The sequence below is a fragment of the Rosa chinensis genome, chromosome 1 (genome assembly GCF_002994745.2).
Source record: "Rosa chinensis cultivar Old Blush chromosome 1, RchiOBHm-V2, whole genome shotgun sequence".
NCBI lineage: Eukaryota > Viridiplantae > Streptophyta > Magnoliopsida > Rosales > Rosaceae > Rosa > Rosa chinensis.
The window spans coordinates 67211193-67232732 of NC_037088.1; the positions used below are offsets into that span (position 1 = coordinate 67211193).

At 38.2% G+C, this 21540-nt stretch overlaps 2 long non-coding RNA genes and 1 pseudogene across 2 annotated transcripts; 1 reads left to right on the forward strand and 2 right to left on the reverse strand.

Moving 5' to 3' along the window:
• Positions 1–1634: 1634 nt before the first annotated feature.
• LOC121050946 lies at positions 1635–4146 on the reverse strand. Its single transcript, XR_005804479.1, has 3 exons — positions 4025–4146; positions 2431–2617; positions 1635–1837 (listed from the first exon to the last, which is right to left on the reverse strand). It is a non-coding gene; the product is annotated as an uncharacterized LOC121050946 (long non-coding RNA).
• Positions 4147–5310: 1164 nt separating this feature from the next.
• LOC121050947 lies at positions 5311–6306 on the forward strand. The gene is made up of 2 exons (XR_005804481.1): positions 5311–5482; positions 5750–6306. It is a non-coding gene; the product is annotated as an uncharacterized LOC121050947 (long non-coding RNA).
• Positions 6307–6453: 147 nt separating this feature from the next.
• Positions 6454–18172, reverse strand: LOC112184177 (annotated as a pseudogene).
• Positions 18173–21540: the final 3368 nt, after the last annotated feature.

The following is a 21540-nucleotide window of genomic DNA, read 5'->3' on the forward strand; positions in this document are numbered from 1 at the left end:
ATCATCTAACTATTTACACTTGCAGACAAGATGTAAACAAGCAAGGTTTAATCCAAGGTTTCTTGTCTTCTCTGATAAAGACTTAAAAAAGAAGTGGATCAATAGAAAAACATGTTTTTAAACGATGACTTTCATATCATGTCAATTCTTTGAACATGTAAAACCACAATGCAAATTGTGGAATTCATTTCCGCCAAGAAAATAAGCAAGTGGTGATTAAAGTTTTCATATAACTTTGGTTGAGTTGTAGTTTGCAAATTTTGGATGATCCGGTTGTTATGTCTAAATCATTGAAGTAAAGCTCATTAGTAACATCACCAGTTTGACACTAGACAGAATTTTTAGACACACAATACTTTAGCTGACTGGCTCAAACCATAAGCTGTCTATGAAACCTTACGATGCTGATTGGGTGCAAAATCCAATTCCTAATAGCTTTCAACTGACCTGCAGAACTCAATAGAACAAAATTTCATGGTCTGATATTTCGAACACACATAACAAAGCATGCCCTCGTGCTCTTGTTAATAACCATCCAGTACATCTTACTAGAGTGGAATTATGCATTATGGACAGGATAAAATGGTGTACCTATTTCTCGTTGAGTACAGCTAAAGACACTTTGTGCTTCTTTTGGAAGTGTTTTACACTGGCATAGTCCCTACTCCCTAGTCCTAGCCCTAGTCTCTGAAACAACATTACCACAAAACGAAACTTCTTGATTCAGTTTCTACAGTCATGTTATTGATCAAAATGGCAGAGCAAATGATAAAATGTGTCCTCACATAAAAGCATATGAGAAAGAGGAAGAATGTTGAGAATACCCAGTTGCTATGAGGAGTCATGATGTGAAATGGTCACATACTTTTTATAAAGAGTGAGAACTAGCTAACGCACCCGCCCGATGTTGCGGGAAAAGAGTTTTTTTTTTTTTTCCTTCTAGAACACCAAGAACAACTTGGAGAAAAGATGTTTCTATTTCTAGTCTATACTAAGGATATCTAACTTGATACAAATGCGAACCTCAATTCACATGAGTCAATTGATCAGTAAGTAGGAAGAAAATTTGAAATGTCGTCAACTGACTCAACCTACTAACTTCATTGAAACCTACTGATCCACAGAATCCACATAAGTCGGTTGATCGGCAAGTAGGAAGCCTACTAACTTGAATTGTACCGAAAGAATTCACATAAACTTCATCGAAACCTACTGACTTGAATTCTTTGTTGTATAAAGGAGGAGATTTGCTGTTGCTGATAGGCTTTCCAGTAACATCATACAGCCTTGTATCAGGTCGTATAAGTCTGAAGTTGTATACATGTAATATATATGGCAGGCTCCCTAGGAACTGGAACAATTCCTGAATCGAGCATGTACCAGGAGTAAGATAACCACCCAAATTTGTGCAATGTATCCATGAAATCAACTGCACTGACCCATTGCAAGTCCTATCACTGGGACCTGAAATTCATGTATAAATCATAAATCATGAAAAGTGAAACTTAGCATGGAACACATCAACTTCAATTCCTCTATACTTTCAATGTAAGATGGTAATTACAAAACCATAAATTAGAATTGCAGAATTGCAATTAAACCATTTATATCTAAAAGAGCTCGGAGAAGAGTTGTACTCAAAGGTATCAAATTTTAAGGTCTGTAGTTACAGGATTCGATAGTTCTATATATCATGGTATTGCAAAACATAACTTAAATCATAAGCATAATGGATTCCATAGTTCTACACACCATTATATTGCAGAAGATTGTCAATAATGGGATTGTCTGAAGGAAGTTTCTTGCACATATTTGCAGCAGTTGATATTGCCACACACTGAAACATGAAAACAGTTGATGAAGATCCCAAGCAATAAGATGACGTCCTTTCAGCTAACAAAAAAGATGGATTAAGTGGACTCCTGTGGAGAAGAAAGAAAGCGCTGGCATAAGAGCACCAGCTCATAGACAGGCAGTTGGGCGTTTCTGAGATATTTTCTTCAGAGCTAAATAGTCAAACTTGACATATACAAACCAAAAGAACCTCAATATTTAACAACACCCATCAATAACTCAATTTTCAAAGCTTAAGAACCAGCTTTTGGTTTAAGAACTATCGAACATATATTCTAGTCAGCTGTAAGAAATAGCTTCTACCATTTTGCATCCAGATCATGTGTCTTTTCCTGCCTAAATTGTATTAGATCCTTAAACAGAACAAAATATCTTTCGGCTGATATTAAGCAAAGATTGTAGAATTGCTGTGTTAAAAATATGTTCAAACACATCAAGGTTAACTAACCAGTATTCCAAAGTTTCAAATATGAAAAAAAGCTTCAATGACACACATACTGATGGAGTGTTAACAACACATAGACTGTAGACTTGCAGGAATACTACTGAATTGTAAAATAAATTCCAATGGCTTACTTGTTCCTTGCCTTCAAACCATTCCTCTTGTCAGTCCCTCTTTCATCATCAGGATGGTCACTTGAAGCCTTTGGTGACACACGCTTTGAGTTTGGCTCCGAGGCAACATTGCTTGATTTCTTATCAACCCCTCATTCCTACAGTAGTTTGAGGAAAAGGGACGAACCCAAACAATTGCAGAAGCGAGCTGAATGCATGAAAACATAAATGCCATCAACGCCATAAAAGTTAAAACCACAAACTAAACAAAAACAGTTCAAAGAGAAACAAAAGCATTTTTAAACAAAAGAAAGTGAAAAGGAAGAAGAGCATCTGAAGCCCAAGTGAAAAATAACAGATAAGCATTCAGATAGAAAAAAAGCAAAGAGAAGGAAAGTTAAACCACATTAAAAGCATTCACACAGTACTCGAATAAAATAGCAATGGCAAATTATAATAAACAAAAGGGTAAATCACCAAAAATATATCATCTTTTCGAGACAAGCTATGGTACCTACTATTATGAGAACAAAAATTTGAACAAAAATTTACAAGTATTTGAACCAAAATTACAACATTGAGAACAAAAGTTATCATATTCATTTACACTATTTACAATATTGAGAACAAAAATTACAACATTGACAACGAATTTGTTCAAAACTTGTAAAAGTGTCGTAAGAGGTGTAATTACCATTATTAGAACAAAAGATTACACAAAGTAGGACTCAAATTACAATTTTGAGAACAAAATTGTTCTCACTTTGTAAGTGTGGGTATGGGATACATACCAGCACACTAGAATTTCCCCATCTTTTCAATATTAAGTTCTAACGACATCAAACTTCAAAACTGATACGATGCATAATATGATACGCAGATGTCTACATTTTTCCATTCCTTTCTAATACAGTTATATTTTTCTTCCTTTCTCTATTGTTTCATAGCTTTCTCTATTGGTTTTGTCTTTTTGAAAAAGTAATGCCCAGCTAGTATCCCAAGTTCCCAACCACATATTGCAGTAGCAGAGTCTCAAGTCCAGCACGGATTTCCAGTCAGCAAAGGTTGATGAAAATTAATAGCATTGATTTAGTCTTTGCCTTCCTTCCAAGTATAATTTAGCCCCACTCTGGAAGAAAAGAACATAACCTGTTGTAACTTAGAAAGTAACTGCATTTAATAATCTCGCAAGTGAGTTTCGTGCAAATTAATACACCTCTTTTCTGTGTTCTCCTTCTCAACTCTCAAATAGACTACAATCAGGTGTCAATCTGATCCTCATTTGGAAAAATGTGTGAAAGTAACTAGTCACAATACAAAAGCAAATGAGGTTTTGAAAAAAACAAAGAAGCAGTTATAGTCCCACAGATTCAATTTATATATATATATATATATATATATATATATATGACTCTGACCAAATTTAACTTACATTTATATCAACAAAATGTAAGGTCATAGTCCCACAGATTCTTCATGTGAGGCAGATGGATGTATTCAATATTAATAATCAATGAAGACTTTCTTATCAAAGAGCAATACTCTGCATTCATGCAATTTGAATAATAATTAAAGTTTGCACAGATTGGAGATACACAGAAGCAAGGGTACTCACAATTATAATTAAAACACGTCGACGCTCTTGATTTCAAGTAAGGCTTTTGGAAGGTAGTTTTCTGCAGTAAACTGATGTGATCAGGAGCTTAAGTTCATAAACATTAGCTCTGCATGAAAAATTGAAAATTGCTAGTAGCTTGATGAAGCAGCTTATCAGCAACCCAAGACAAAAGCAGCAAATTAGAGCCTATTAAATTCAGCATAGTAATTTCTCAAATGCACAGTACCGACAAATGTTATTTCAGAAAACAATCCCAAGTAGATCAATTCACCATTAAGCCTATGTATGTTATTTAAAGTCGAAAACAATCGTGAACTTAGAACAAAGAAACAGTCCACAAAGGAATAGCAAATATACAGCTATAAACCTTGTAAAGGAATGCTGCGAAAAGGATATTAAATCTCTGATTTTTTTTGTGTAGGTCTGAGTTTATGCTATGGTTTTGTTTAAATTATTTGCTACACTGATCTTTTTCGAGTACAATTACTGCCCTGCCATGCAGTACCAGTTAACATAGAGAAACAGTTAGTATAGGTGTGCGTATGTGTATATAAAGAAAACACTTAAAATTGGTTCGTCCACTATCCAGGATATGGCAAATGATAAGTACACCACCGATCAGAAGCAACCTCTCTACCTCCAACCTTTAACAAAACCAGACAGAAGAATAAGAAACACGATGGCTATCATGCACCACTTACCCAGTTGTAAAACGCAAACGAAAAACCAGCTTCTTACCTCTATCAATTTGTTTTAATACTGTGTTCTTCCTCCTTCAATTCCCAGAAGCTCAGCTCCAAAATTATCTACCCTTTGTGCGCAGTTCGAGTAAACAATCGAACTATCAACCTTTTCCTAAATAGTTTGTCAAATTTTGTAATTATAAAGACCAATGTTTTCAAATGCGTCGCCGAGGCGAGCCCGGGGCGTGCTCCGGTGTGAGGCGACCGGAAAAAGCCTCGCCGGATCAAACTTAGACGTGCTGCTGGAAAAGCAGTCGCCTAGGCTACGGAGCGTCGCTTTTTGCAGATGCGGCGCCTCAGGCGGGAGCTGAAGGAAGAAGAAGACGCAGGAATATTTTTTTTTCTGTTTCTTTCCGTCAAAACGACGTCGTTTTGACATTTTTTTTGGTTTTTGCTTTTGCCCCCAATACGTTGTCGTTTGCTTGTAGGTCTCTTTAACCTCAGAAATCAAAACGCAATCGACATCTTTTAGAATGATAAGCGCCGCTGCTAAGTGTACAAGGTACCATCTCAATGCTTTTTTCTTTTTTCTTCGTTGGTTTGATTGATAAGTCTTGGCCCCATCTCAATTATTTTGTTAATGATCTTAGCATGCTTTGATCACCAGAAAGGGAACAAATGCTATGATGAATTGTTCTTTCCAAGCTTCTGCAATGATGAAAGTATAAAAGGGCTTTTCAGTTTCCACCACCAGATAAGAAAGTGGATAAAAGTATGGTTGGCTTGCGATATTAGATCAGTATCGTATTGTGTTTTTTTTTTTTCAAGTCTTGTTCAGTACTTTTTTTTTCTTTCTTTGTATGGCTGCTACACAATCAATTGCTAATGGTATTTTTGTTGCTGTTTGTGTTTGATGTGATTGGTAATTAGATTAGCCATGAGTTGGTGTTTTTTCTGTTTTTTGGTAATTAGATTAGCCACGAGTTGTTGCTGTTTGTTGCTGCACAATCAATTGCTGTTTTTTTCTTTTCTGTTTCAGGAAGTTGGTAGGAGCGTTTTGAAGAGGAAACGCCTGAATTGACGAAGTTTGCTGTTCGTGTCCTTAGCCTAACCTGTAGTGCATCAGGATGTGAGAGGAATTGGAGCACATTTGAGTCGGTAAGGTTATCAAGTGGAATTATATAATAGGTTGAATGTTTCTAATATCTAGTTTTTATTTTTATGTTGGTTTTAGATTCACACAAAAAAAAGGAATAGACTTGAACATAAGAGGCTAAATGCATTGGTTTATTTGAAGTATAACTCTTTACTAAGAGAGTGAAACATTAGAAGAAAATGAGAAAACTTGCTGCATTAATACTTAGGGATGAAGATGATGAGATAGAAGACCTTACTTTGCCTCCCTACACTGATGCAGCATTGATCAGTGATGATTGTAATGATATTAATGTGGGTGTGGATGCATATGATGACTATGATTTGGAAGAATGAAGTGCAGTTGTTATTTTTGAATTAATATAGTATGAACCTATGTATTATTGAATTTAAAGTTATGAGAGTGCTTATTTGGAATCGTATTTAAATATATTCATATTATTTATGAATGTAATGTATTATTATAATAATTACGGGAAAGGCAGTCGCCTCAACGCCTTGAGGCACTCGCCTCGTGAGGCTCTAGGTGGTCGCCTTCGCCTTCGCTTTCGCATTTGAAAACATTGATAAAGACAACAGACCTGTAAATTAGCTATCAAGAAAACCCAGTCGACCAAGACCATCCTAGATTTACAATTGACAATATAAATCTCTTCAGGACAAAACAGAAAGCAGAGAGAATGCAATTCTATATAATCATGATTAAATCCATATATGTATACACACATCAATTCAACATTGAATTTCAAAAACCATCACCAAACTACTTCAGAAACCATCAAATTTTTATAGACCAGTTGGGAAATTAAAGATTCACTTTTGAAGAACCCAACAATCAATTACCAGGATTGCCAACAATCAACTACTTGATTTCTTCTTCTTCCTCACAGCACAAGAGGATCACCTCTCTCTCTGCCAAATCATCCAGGGGCAAAACAGTCAAAGCACAGACCAAGGGGCAAAATGGTCAAATCACTTGGGGTGTTACTGTTCACCCGGCACCCGTGCTTTAGAATAGAGAACAGCATTGTTGGCCTTTCATTTTTGCTTCGAGGCACTGGACAAAGCAAGACAAGTGTCTTCTAAAATTCTTTCATTCTTCTGCAGAGTAATATTCGTCGTCAGAGACACCACTTCCGCTTGTCGCTGCCTCTTGTTTTGCCTTAACCATGGCACCTTCCTGTTCATCCATAGCCTCCTCGTAGAGAGAGATGCTGCTGCCCTTGGATTGGTTCATTTTACTGATCAGCTCTTCCGTGTCGTGCTCGTACAGTGCCCGCACCCCACATTTCTTTACCTTTATGCATGTGTTGTTTCCTACAGCTCGAGTGACTTTGAAGAAAAACTTAACCTCATTCCATGTGTAATCAGGATTCCTGAAAGGGCTTGGGAAAACAAGTAAGAAAAGGTGATCTGAAACAAATTGTTTTACAGGGAAACCATGTCCTCCCGAAGAAATACCATCACTGTTCCAACGACACCAAATTTCACAGGTATCAGGAACTAAACCGGGGTCTTCAGGAACGGCAGACGGATTGTCTTGAGGTACAAACAGAGCGCACACAGCAAACCCAATCCACTTGTTATTACATGCACCCGAAGGTAACTTCTCAGTTACCGAGTCTCCCACACTTTGATTATCGAACCACTCAGGAATTTCACTTCCAGGAATTACAAAACGGAAACGGCGAAAAGAACGAGGGGTTTCCTGCATATGAACCATCATATCACACAACCATTGTGAGAGAGAGAGAGAGAGAGAGAGAGAGAGAGAGTACCTCAAGCAACCGCTTTAGCACTGAATATAAAAAATAACTAGCATCTTGATTACCGACCGTACTCAAGCAATTGACGCAATTGAGCGAAAAATACGATAATCTGCACAAATCTGGGGGATCTGGAAGCACTTGTAAGGAAGTACAATTGTCGCTTTTCACTTGTAAGCTGCGACTTACCGGAAGGTCTGGCAATTGTTGAAGCCTTTTGCAATTCTGCACATCAATACCTTGAAGCTTAAAAAGCAAATGAATGCTTGCAGGAAGGCTGACAAAATTGTTTCCTCTGAGTTCCAACCTCTCTAAGGAGGACAGAGAACCAATATCATTGGGAATTTCTCCTTCACAGAGATTACAATCATTCAGATTTAATGTCGTCAAAGAAGAGAAATGCTTCAAGGAAGCTAACAGAGGAACCAAAGGGTGAGGACTCTTTCTTGGAAATAAGCCAAAAGATGATACTATGCGATTCTGCAGCTTAAGAAAAAAGGAGTACGGCTGCTCTCTCATAAAAATTCCTTTCAAATCAAGCTCCACCAAACTTTCACTCATCAAGTGCTCAATTGATGAAGGCAGTTTCTCAACAGCAGTCCCACCTAAACAAAGCTTTGATAACCTTTTCATTTGCCCCACAAATTCTGGAATCATTTTCAATTTTGAGCAGCCAGATACATCAAATGTTTCGAGAAACTCCATATTTACTTCACTTGGTAGACTCTTTATACTTTTGCAGTTTCTAAAATTCCAAATTTTTAGTCTCTTGAGCAATGCAATGGACGGATGAATCTTAACTAAATTGGTACAACCTTTAAGAACCAACTTCTCAAGATTTTGAATACCCGTGAAATCTGGGGTCCTTTTCAAGTTTATGGAGTAACTAAGATCGATGGATTTCAACTTGCCCAAGTACTGTACAAAACATGAAGAATGGTAGAACAATCAGCTTCCATGCATGAACTTTAAAATTTATTTACTTTTGTGCAATAGCAAATATTAAATAACTTACTTTGATTCCGTTCCAGAGGTGATCGATTTTACTATAGGCCAAACTGAGTTCAGCAAGTTCATCTGGTTGAAAACCTGGTGGGAGAGATTTTGAAGGATACCAACTCCATTTCAGAAATCTCAAGGCATTAGGAAGATATTTCGGGCCAAGAGAAAGCCTCAAATTATGAATGTAGAGAAGCTTCAGTTTACACATTTTAAAGAAGGCTTCAAAATTCCAATCTGCCTCTTCTAATTCAGCCAAGTCTAACAATATGCCTTCGATGGCTTCTGTTCCCTGTTATAACAGATAAGTCAATTCCAGGATTAAGTTAAATGACAGCGCTAACCAAGTTTGGTGATTTAATTTTTTCAAAATCTTACCGTATTCATTGTGAATACATGAAAAATGTCGTCGCGAAGACACAACCGACTGCGTCCACCAGGCTCTTCATTCTCTTGCCGAACAATTTCACATCCCATTTCGTGTATCAAGTCATGCACATCTACCTGGTTGTCTGATGAAATAGTTAAGAGAGATTTTTCAGCAAGAACACTTCTTGTAATACGATTGCAAGGGTCAGAACTGTCTACTAGTTCAATCATAAACTCGTTGCGATACAGCCTACGGAAACAAGCAATGTCCAGAAAAATTTTCTTCTCCACCTCATCAAGTCCATCAAAACTTATCTTCAATATTTCAAAAACTGTTCTGTAGGGAGTTTGTTGTAATTTTGCCAATGCAGAATTCCATTCATCTGGAGTTCTTCCGTTCAAGAAAGACCCCAAAATTTTAAGTGCTAACGGAAGACCTGCAGCATACATAACAAAACTCTTACACGGTTCTGCATAATATTCTTCAGGCTTACAGTTCCTAAAGGCTTTCCAACTAAAGAGCTGAAGAGCTTCATCTTCGTTTAGTCCCTTCAACTCATATGGTTTTTCTACACCATGTGTGACTAGTACATGCCGATCTCTAGTTGTAATGATGATTCTACTCCTCAAACCAAAGCAGTCTTTTTCTCCCACCAAGTTATCTAGTTGCTCTGATTGATCCACATCATCAAGAATTAGAAGAACCGCTTTATTGCAAACACATTTCTTTATCATAGTTATTCCACTATAAACATTCCATACTTGAACATTTTCTTCCTTCAAGATTTGGGAAAGAATTTGTTTTTGTAGATCAACTAGACCATAGGTTGTTTTGGAAGCCTCTCTGACATTAGCAAGAAAGATGCAAACTTCAAATTGATGAGAGATTTTCAGGTAAACTAGTCTGGCAAGGGTTGTTTTACCTATACCACCCATCCCCCATATCCCTATAAAGCGAACATCATTTGCTTCTTTATCTAAAAGAACATCTATCTCCTCCAGCTTAGAATCCATTCCAAATAACTTCTCTGAGGAACCAAATGCTGTGAGACTAGGATGCACTTTGCTCCACAGTTCTTGCACAATCTCTTTGATAAGCTGTGTTTCGTACCTACAACAAGAATATAACAAATCCCATGTTGAATATATGAACATGTTGAATATAAAGTTCTCCTGTAAGATAGAACTGAACCGCAATAAAGTGCATTCTATGCTCCTAGCAAGAGTAAAACTTCACACATGTTTTCGAAATTTGGCATAGTGTGTATAAGCACTCACTAATCTAAGTTCATATTTTCAAAATATCAATACTCACGAGCATTCAAACATTAAAGTGTTGTGAGTCATAGATATTTTAGAATTATTATTAGGAATAGAATTATACTAATTGTAAAGAATCAGGATTGTAATTGTGATTTGATTACTTTCCTTGAAGTCCGAAATTAGGGTTGTAAAAAGTTGTATAAATGTGCCTCTATATATTGAAAAAGTGTGCGTGAGAATTCATCCTCAAAAGCTTCTTGTTTTCTAAAGCTTCTTGTTCTCTAGAGTCTTAGTTTCAACTTGGTATTAGAGCCAAGAATCTGATCTTGGATTTTTGGTCTTGGTTTATTATTCGTTGCTTCCGCAGTGTAAGGGAGAAGATTGTTACAGTTCAAGTATCATGGGTGGGGAAGAAAGTTCCAAGCAAATTGTGACTTCTGATGTGCAGAAGGTGAAGGTATCTGTGAATCAAGAATCCTCAGGATGAGGATTTGGTGGTGCCAAGTTGAATGGCATGAATTACTGTACTTGGAGGAAATGATGACTGCTCATCTTTGCGGTCTAGACAAGATGGGATATGTGAATGGATTGATTCAGACACCGAATGAAGAAGATGTAGGATATGCAAAGTGGGAAACTCACAATGGTACTGTGATGTATGTGCTCGACAAGGCCATGACAGATGAGGTAGTACAATTAATCATTGGGTGTGAAACTGCAAGTCTGCAACAGAAATTTGGAGTGGGAAACTCACAATGGTGCTGTGATGTTTGTGCTCGACAAGGCCATGACCGATGAGGTAGTACAATTAATCATTGGGTGTGAAACTGCAGCAGAAATTTGGAGTACTGTGAAGCAATTGTATTTGAATGACTTAGATTTCGCTCAAATACATGAGCTCCATACCAAGGCATTCATGATTACTCAAGATGGGCGGCATGTGGCTGTATACTATGCTACTCAAAGGCTTATGGCTGAAAATTGATCAACAAGATGAAGAATGTTGATGACATCAAGTTACACAATGAAGAGAATGATCTAATGAGGCTGCATATCTTCCTTCATGGTCTCGACGATAAGCATGCTAGTGCAAAGGGTGAGTTGCTCAGGCATGGAACTCCACCTACTCTTGAGGATGCCTTTGCATATATGCGCAAAGATGAGAGTCAACTTGATAGTAGTACCAAAGCAATCTATTCGGAGTTATCAAGTCTCACTGTCCAAACCAAGTCTTCACAGTCAAAATATGTACCACCACCTCAACAACTTCGACCACAACCAAGTTCTCAAGGATTGGAGGAACACGACCGTATTGTACTTTCTGCAAGAATTATGGGCATTGGAGGACTAAGTGTCATCGATTGAACGGGTATCCGAATCAACAAAATACCTGGAATAAATTGGGAGCTACCCAACAGGGCCGTACCACTGCTGTAAATTTAATTTAGAACCCGGACTACCAGGTTGGGGGAAAAGGATCAAAAGTCAGGTAATGCTTCAGTCTCTTTTGTTGGAAGAGGTAAGTTTGGTAAGGCTTTATTTGTCTCTGACTTTGTTGGGGAAGATACTTGGATTATTGATTTTGGTGCATCTAATCATATGACTTAGGAAAAAACTCACAAACAGTACCTGAACTACGGGTCACTAATAACTTTCGTATCTCAATTTCAAAAAATATCATTTTGGTACCTGGACTTTTCACCCTGACCTAAGATTCATACCTGGAGTCACTAATGATGTTAGGGTCGTCATCTTTTGAAGGGTAGAATCGTCCATTCGGTGTTCATCTTCTCCAAAATTGAAAATCTCTCCTATATCTCTGCAATCTAAACTTTTTTGGCTGGTTCCAACTTTGCTCTCCATTGATAATTAACACTTTCTCCAAATCAACTGGGCTTTTGCACTCCTTCATAATATTGCATCTGGAAGAGAGTTGAAGAAAGTTAACCCACATGCATGTTATTGGGTTTATCTGATCTGGATGGGATCACAACGATATCTTCTTCTCTTTTCTCTAAACTTGCAGAGGAGATAGTGGTTGGCTTTATTTCCCTTTTGGTCGTCAAGAAGAAGAAGAAGAAGAAGAATAAGAAGCTCTTTCATTGGGGGGTCAAGGTCACACGAGAAGAAGAAAGGGTCTGTTTCTTGAATTGGGTTTGTTCGTTTCTAGGAATGATTACAACAAATTTGTCAATTTCTCAATCAATTCTGAACTGGGTCCTGTTTCTTATGTTGAATTTACTACTCAGATTTAACAATTGCTTTCTGGGTTCAGATTATACTATCATTTTGGGGTTGTGTTTGAGTTCCAATATTGATTTGGTTATTAGTTTCATGTCATGAAAGACTTTAATTTTGTGTCTTGGGACTTCAGCTCCAGAATGTTAATGATTCCTTTTTGTTTTTGTTGATCGATTTGGGCCACGTTTGGATCTTGTTCATAGAGTCTCTAGTTCGTCCTGTTTTGTGTTTCTTATTTTCTCAGTTTGGGAGTTTTATGACCTGGTCTCGTTTTTCCAATCAATCCCAAGGGAGTACTTTCTCGGCCTCCCTCGCTTCTTCTTCCTGAGACAGCAGACAATACAGCCAAGGTAATTGATGAGAAAGTAGATGGAAATGCAGTTAAGGTGATTATCAAAATGTTGTCGAAGTGGGAAGCAGCAAAGAAAAAGGGGAGAATAGCTCAATCTCTTTTAGGAAATGTTGAAGATTGTGAGCCAGTTACAATACCTCAGAATGGTAAACTTACAGATTAGGAAGCTAGAAGATATGGCTCGATGGCTGCATGGCTTCTGCACCATGTCAAAATCACATAATTCCTTAGTTTTTCTCTCTGTGATTTAATTAATTTCCGCTGTCATGTTGCTTACCTGGTTGGGTCTAAAATGCTTATCTAGTTTTTACTTCAATGATCAGTGTGTTCATTAGGTAGGATACAGTGGCTGCATCTTCAGCTTTGTAATAGAATTTGGTGGAAGATTGGTTGAAGATGCCTATAAAAGTAAAAGAGCATCTTACAAGTATTTGAAGTTTTGAACAATGAACTTTATTTTAAAAGAAAGAAAGAAAGGAAGGAAAAAAAAAAAGAACAATCAGTTTGTTGGGGTTGATGGTGGGGTTGGGCATGAGGGAGGGGTAGGAATTGATACCCATTATCATGTTGGGTTACGGTGGAGCTTCCCGTGAATCCAATCAAGGAGAGATCAAGGAGTGTAATTTTGATGCCCCGGAAATTCGTAATTATTTTCCGAGGATTTTCCGGAATTAATTTTATGATTATTGGACGATTTCGTGGCTCGTGGATGGAGCAGAAGTGTTTCGGGCGAATAATTATTCAGGAGGCGCCATTTTGGGGGGGGCGCAAGGGTTGACTTTTTATTCGTTGGGTTTCTCAGAAAACTTCCTTCACGAAAGTTGTAGAGCGCGTCGATATGAGTTCGTGGACATGTGGAACACAAAAATCGGAGTTCGTATGAGGAAGTTATGACTATTGGAAGAAGTTTCCATTTTAGTATAAATAGGGAATTTCCGAAAATATCTTCATAATTCCTCATTTCTTTTTTGGAAACTTTCTTTCTCTCTCTTCTATCTCGGCTGCACCTTCAGTATCTGAGTTTTTCGACTGACCCGACCCTGACCCAGCCGACCCGACCCGGCTTTTCCAGCGAATTGCAGCGGTCTCCGGTGACGAAACTTTTCAGATAGGATCGTCTCCTCCGTCTGGTCGTCCCTATGGTATCCTTTAGCACCGATTCTCGGTGGTGGCGGCGGTAGAAGGATGCGCAGTTGGGTGTTTACGGACCCGATCGGTTCTCTGATCTCCGACGTCGGCGGGGCTTCAAGTTGGGCTTGGGGAGCATAGAGCAGCCTCCTTGATCGATCCTTGGTGGTTGTTTGGATCGATTCACGTGAAACTTGGTTCAACTCGGATTGAACAGTAATCCACGGCTTGTGAGGTAGTTTTCGTCCCTTTATGCTTGTTTTCTGACTTCGAGCTAGTCATGAAAATTCACAAGCATGCTTAGATGAAGAAATTTGATGTTGGAAGTTTGTGAAATATTGAGTTTTGGCCTGCGGTGGTGCGCCACCACCTGTGGCGGCGTTCCGCCCACTTAAGGAACTATTTTTGGTATTATGTATGTTCTACTCGTTGATACGAGCATTTCGATATATAATATGCAAATTTTGGAGTTCGTATGGAATTGTTATGATTTTTGCAGTTTCATACCGATCGATTTATTCGATCTGTGAGGATTCTAGCGTCCGATCGACTTGTGGTTTGGTCACATCGATCGTGGAAGTGCTCTGGAGACTTAGGGAGGTCTCAGATGAGGTTTTGCCTTAATTGGCATTACTCATGGGGATTTAGTTCAAAACAAGGGTTTCGAACTTTAATCACTTTGTGATTCGTGCACTGAATCAAAACCTTATGTGTTCAGGTGCTTGTTGGACTTGTTGAACGGATTGCGGCGATTGTGCTTGTTTTGGTTCTCGTGTGAAGACGCAGCGGGATTCAAAGGTGAGTAATCTCACAAGGTTCATTAATGAACGGATTACCTTTATTGTTTGGTGAGTAAATCTCACGATATTTGTTATGAGTAGGATCAATATTTGTTATGAGCAGGATTGATATTCGTTATGAGTATGATCAATATTTGTTATGAGCGAGATTACCCTATTGTCTTGGAGTTATTAGGTTAACTACGACTATAGTTGGTGTTAGTGGTATTCATAGGTGAATGACTACGTATATATATATATATATATATATATATATATATATTTACGTGAAATATATATATGTATTGATGAATCTATGTGATGATTTCTATGTGAAGCTTGTGTATGAATATTTGTGTAATGAATCGATGACATCAGTATGATGAATCTTGTGATGATTGTCATGTAAAACTTGTGTAGAAATATCTGTGTAGCTTGTGTAGGAATATTAGTAAGATGATTGATATCTATGTGATGACTAGCCATGAATCTATGTGATGATCGTTATCTGTCTGATGACTGGTGATATGATCGCTATCTATGTGATGACTAACGATATCTGTGTGATGGTTAGTAGGATGATTGTTATCTGCGTGATGACCGGCAAAATCTATGTGATGATCAGCTGGACAATTGCTATCTATGTGATGATCAGTAGGATAATGAATATCTGCGTGATGATTGGTGAAATCTGTTCGATGATTAGTGTGATGACTGCTCGGTAATGGAGTTGAATTGTTATTAAGTTAACAAAGATCGAGAGGACTGCTGTGATGGTTGGGGCTACCTACAGACGTCAGAGTGTGGGACTTCAATGACTACTTTGACTTGAATTGCTTGACTTAATGTGACCTCCTAAACTAAATTATATGCAGGGGTTACTATGAATTGTTTTGCTTGTTTTGATATGTGATTTCCTTGTTTCTCCTTGATTGTATTGATTGTTGGTTTGATTTATATTAAGAGTCATAGTGGTGATGAATTGTACTCTGTGGTGAGGATACGAAGGTGATTCATTGTTTTTCACATTGATGTCATGTTGATGACAAAAGGCTCCTAGGGGGGAAAAATGAGTGTGATTTGGAACTCGCCTTAGTGAGTTAGAATGACGTCAAACATTGCTTGGGGAAGTCTTGTTTGACCGAAATTTGTGTAATTGGATGCTAGGATTGAGGTTCTGAACATGAGGCTTTAGTCACCAGTTGACTTACGTAAACACAATATGGAAGGATATGAAATGGATGGTATGCGAGGATAACGTACACCAAGGAAGAAGGCCCTAGTAGCTTTGATTTCGAGTTCTGAGCAGCGGTTGAATGAAGTGTGGTTATGGCATCGTCGAACGACGTTAATCATCTATGTTGATGATATGGTGATCACAGGTGATGATCGAGAGGAAATTAGGAGGTTGCAGCAGCAGTTAGCTTCGGAGTTTGAGATGAAAGACCTTGGTGACTTGAGATACTTCCTTGGGATAGAGGTAGCTAGCCAAGGGGAGTAGCAGCATCTTCTTGTGCCAAAGAAAAAATGTTCTAGACTTGCTGTCAGAAACATGCATGTTAGATTGCAGGCCAGCTGATACACCAATTGAACATAATCACCGATTAGCGGAGAACCCTAATCAAGTCCCGACTGATACGGCAAGGTATCAAAGGTTAGTTGGCAGATTAATCTATTTGGGTCATACTAGCTAGACCTGATTTAGAGTATGCAGTGAGTGTGGTGAGCTAGTTCATGCATAACCCTAGTGAAGACCATATGGATGCAGTCGTGCGAATCCTGCGACATCTAAAGAAAGCTCTTGGGAACGACCTTATGTTCTCAAAACATCACTGCCTGGAGGTGAGTGATTATACTGATGCTGATTGGGCTGGTCGTATTACTGATAAGAGATCAACCTTGGGTTACTTTACATTTGTTGGAGGGAACCTTGTCACTTGGAAGAGTAAAAAACAAAAGGTGGTGGCAAGGTTGAGTGCTGAAGCCGAGTATAGAGGTATGGCACACGGAGTATGTGAGTTGTTATGGTTACTTAATTTATTGCGTGATTTGGGGTTCAAGCCAAAAGGAGTTATGAAGTTGTTTTGTGATAACAAAGCAGCTATTGAAATTTCACATAACCCAGTGCAGTATGATCGTACGAAGCATGTGGAAGTTGACCGACACTTTATTAAGGAGAAATTGGATCGATGCAAACTTGATTGCCTTCCCATCCATACCAACTGAGGAGCAGTTAGCAGATGTTCTGACAAAGGGTGTGTCAATCAAAGTATTTCATGACTCACTTGACAAGTTGAACGTTGAGGATGTGTATGCTCTAACTTGAGGAGAAGTGTTGTGAGTCACAGATACTTTAGGATTACTATTAGGAATAGAATTATACTAATTGTATAGAATCAGGATTATAATTGTGATTTGATTACTTTCCTTGTTAAAAAGGTTGTATAAATGTGCCTCATTATATTGAAAAAGTGTGTGTGAGAATTCATCCTCAAAAGCTTCTTGTTCTCTAGAGAATCTTTGTTTCAACTTAAAGTACATAATTTATGTGTCATTCGAGCTTACCTATAACTCTCTGAAGTCCATCCAGCGAGACTGGCCACTTTGGTTAAAGCATCTCTCCACCCTTCCACCTCCTCATTATCTTCCCCAAACTTCTCTTCATATTCTTGAAACGCTTCAGCAAAGCTGCCCCTTTGATGTCTCACATGAGAGGGATCCACCTCATAAAAGATTGGCAGAATTGTCCCCCTCTCCTCCATGCATTCAAGAATCTTAGACAGTTCAAGCAAGCACCATGTGGAAGAAGCATAGTTTGGCGAAAGAACAATGATCGCAAACCTTGATTGCTCAATTGCTGTGAGGAGCTCCGGAGAGATGGCTGTGCCTCTTTCAAGCTGTGGATCGTCCCTGAAAGTCCTGATTCCTTGCCGCTCCAACTCGTGGTATAAGTAGTCTGTGAAGCCCTTGCGTGTGTCTTCACCTCGGAAGCTCAAAAACACGTCGTATTTCCACGGCAAAGCTGAACTCGATGAGGCTCTAACTTGGGTGCTCAACGCCATTGGAAAGTGAACGAGTGGTGATCAGAGTTCTTCTCCAAACGCACAATCACTGGAAAAGAAATTGTGCACAGATCGAGAGAAAGGGGTTCGAGAAATGGAAATATTTCAGTATCTATGGCCTAACTTTCTACAGGTGCAAGCTATTAATCCAGTTCATAACAGAGGGACTATGTGAACGCGTAGGGAACTTTTGCTTTTGCAACGGTGCAATGGTGCCTAATTTTCAAAAGGGAAGTGCACCATCTCAATCATTTTTCCTGAAAAAAAATGATGTAAAAAGCAAAAGCTATCAATCACTTTTCCTTAAAAAAATGTCAAAAGAGAAGTGCACTTCTCATAGTCAATTGATTCCTGGGTCCATTCCCACCATTAGCGAAGCCAATTGTGACACGAACATGCATGTAATAATCCGTTGGAAATTTCTCTGTAGATCCCTTGTATGCATATGTTCACGACCACACAAGAGAATGGGGGGGGGGAGGAGACGACGGGAAGAGAAGAATTTGGCTGAACCATCAACGAAGTCTCTCACTAATGGAGAAATGAGTGGGGTCAGACGACTCATATAGTGTATTGGATCTGGGAGACAAGGTAGTTCTATTAATTAAAAGGTAATGGTTTGATGTAGCAAGAGTCCCCTGTACTGTAAAGAGAATGAAATTACTACACCCTTGCCTACATGTAATCTCAATCTATTTCACCTGAGATAAAAGATAGTAACATGGATTTCTTCAGTTTTGTAGCTTGAAAGTTGAAATCTTGAAATGTTTTGGCCAAGAAAAAAGCATCTGATTGATTTCTGAACTTTTTGCAGCTTGAGAGCTGAAGCCTTAACATTTTTTTGTTTCTGAAGAACATACATATATTTACTTAATTTCACATGTTCCTTGATCTTGAAAGTTAAGACATTTACATGTTTATTTTCTCTGTTTTTATTTTTGAAGAGAAAAGGAAGAAATTCCTTGTTTTTTAGTTCGCGCTCTTGTGAAATGAGTCAAGGTCGACGTCCTCAAAAAACTCTTGGTTTGGCCTTCTATTCTTATTTGTTCACTGAAGTGAGAAAATTCTGCTCGAAATGCATTTTATGATCAATTTTTGGTTTTGGTTATGGTCCTTTGGCAATGGAAGATTTGAAGTTTCATTAAGACAAGCTTTCCAAGTACAGTGGCAGAGAGAAATGGGTAAGGATTTACCTGATCTGCCTTTTGTTGTATTCTCATGCATCAGTTTGTGGCTTGGTTTGGCAATGTCAATTGTTTAACTTCACTACAGTTCAGTTTGTGGCTAGCTTGCAATCCAGGTATACAGAGGCAAGAAGCTGCATTCTAATGAGTTTGAGGCTTGTTTATAATAAGTTCTCACCTTTATTGGGTTTATATTCCCTTGGCCTTGGCTTTTAGCTGCATTTTCATCTCATTTGTTTGAGGCTGCTTCTTTTGGCAATGATGTTTAACATGTTGGTCATTAGATAAATGTTGTTTAATTGACCTTCATCTTGATTGATTAATTTATTATAGGACCTTGGTCTTGGTTACTGCACAGTGATGTTATATATATGTTTGTTCGTTTAGGATACAAACTTTACAATTAATTACCTATACATCTCAATCTGAGTAAACTTAAACATGTACAGGAACTTCCCGATGCAGCTGTGGGGAAGCATGGAGATAAAATATATAGCAGAACATATCTTCCTCAGGATTCCAAATTGTGGAATGCCTTGGGAAATCCAATTGAGAAAATCAACTTATCATCAGCAAATATGGTTAGAGAAGGGATGGGTGGAGTTTGCCAAGTGCCAACTGTTACAGACTAGGCCAAGGCTGTCTCGCAATCTTTAGAGAACATTCCCATTTCCAAGTACGCATCTTTGGTTGGAATGATATTGAAATAGAATACCCTATTCGTGGAGGTATGTATATTTGTAAATTTTTATTGTGTTTTAGTTAGTTAGTTAGCCTTTAGAACTTCTATGAGATTTTTTCTTTGGAGGTGTGTCTTGGAAATGACATTAATGCTCTTGACTTTGTGTTAATTTGCGTTACAACTTTTTTCATTCGGAGATGTATGGATATCATTGTGTTGAATTATTCATGGGAATTAACAGGAGATGAAGTCAGATCCATTCTAATTTCCTCTGGATCCTCTGATGATGAACAGGAAAATGTAGCTAGAGCCATTGTGATTTCATCCAAATCCTCTGGTGATGATCATGAAAATGAAGCTAGAGCAATATAAGTAATGAGTCTTTTCATCCAGATCCTCTCAATCCAGAAAAAGAAAGACTTTGTGAGATGATCGAGCTTCCTTTTAATTGGCTTTGAAATATTGAAATCAGTGCATCTTCGTTGAATCATTTAACCAAAGACACTTTCAGACGAGAAGTAAACAAGCAAGGTTATTCATGTTTTCTTGTTTTGACAGTTTGACACTAACAAAAGTTTTGGACACACAATACTTTAGCTGACAGCTGGCTCAATCCATAAGCTGTCCATGAAACCTTACCATGATGATTAAGACCAAAATCCAATTCCTAATAGCTTTCAACTGACCTGCAAAACTCAATCGAACACACATTACAAAGCACATGCCTCGTGCTCTTGTTAATAACTATCCAGTACATGTCACTGGAGTGGAATTATGCATTATGGACAGTATAAAATGGTCTGCCTACTTCTCCTTGAGTACAGCTAAAGACCCTTTGTGCTTCTTTTGTAAGTTTTTTTCTTTTACACTGGCATAGTAGTCCCTAGTCCCCAGCTAGTCCTAGTCCTAGTCTCTAAAACAACATTACCACAAAACAGAACTCCATGATTTAGTTTTTTACAGTCAGGTTATTGATCAAGATGGCAGAGCAAAGGATAAAATGTGTCCTGACATAAAAGCAGACGAGATTGATGAGAGCGAGGGTAAATGTTGAGACTATCCAGTTGCGACTAGGAGTCATAATGTGAAATGGTCACCTACTTATTGTGATTAGTGAGAATAGCAGTGTTGGCCTTTCATTTTTGCTTCGAGGCACTGGATTGTTAAACCAAGCACAAAGCAAGATAGTGTCTTCTAAGATTCTTTCATTCTTCTGCAGGGTAATATTCATCGTCAGAGCCATCACGTACTTCCGGTTGCTGCTGCCTCTTGTGTTGCCTTAAGCCCTTAACCACGGCACCTTCTTCTTCATCCGTAGCCTAGTAAAGAGAATTGCTGCTCTTGGATTGGTTCATTTTACTGATCAGCTCGTCCGTGTCTCGCTCGTAGAGTGAACGGACCCCCACATTTCTTCACCTTTATGCATCTGTTGTTTCCTACAGCTCGAGAGGGATGTAGAACGGATCCCACATTTGTTCAGCTCTAATTTGTCGTCCGATTCTGAGGACAAACTTAACCTCATTGATTGCGTTGTCCAGACGGTAATGAGGTTTCCGGAAAGGATTGGGCAAAACAACTAACAATAGGTGATCTAAAACAATTTGTCTTACACAAAAACTAATACCTATGAAAGTATGTGTGAATGTTGATTATATATGAAAGCAAAATCAATTACTTATGCATTGTAGAAGATCTATATTGTAGATGTACCAAAGCAAGAAGCTCGACAATAAAAAATACTTGTATTCAAGCATATGGAATACTAGAATAGATGTGAAATGCTTGTCAAGCTTATTTACTTACAATCAATAGTACATGTGAGAATTCTGCCAAATTAACCATGTGCACTG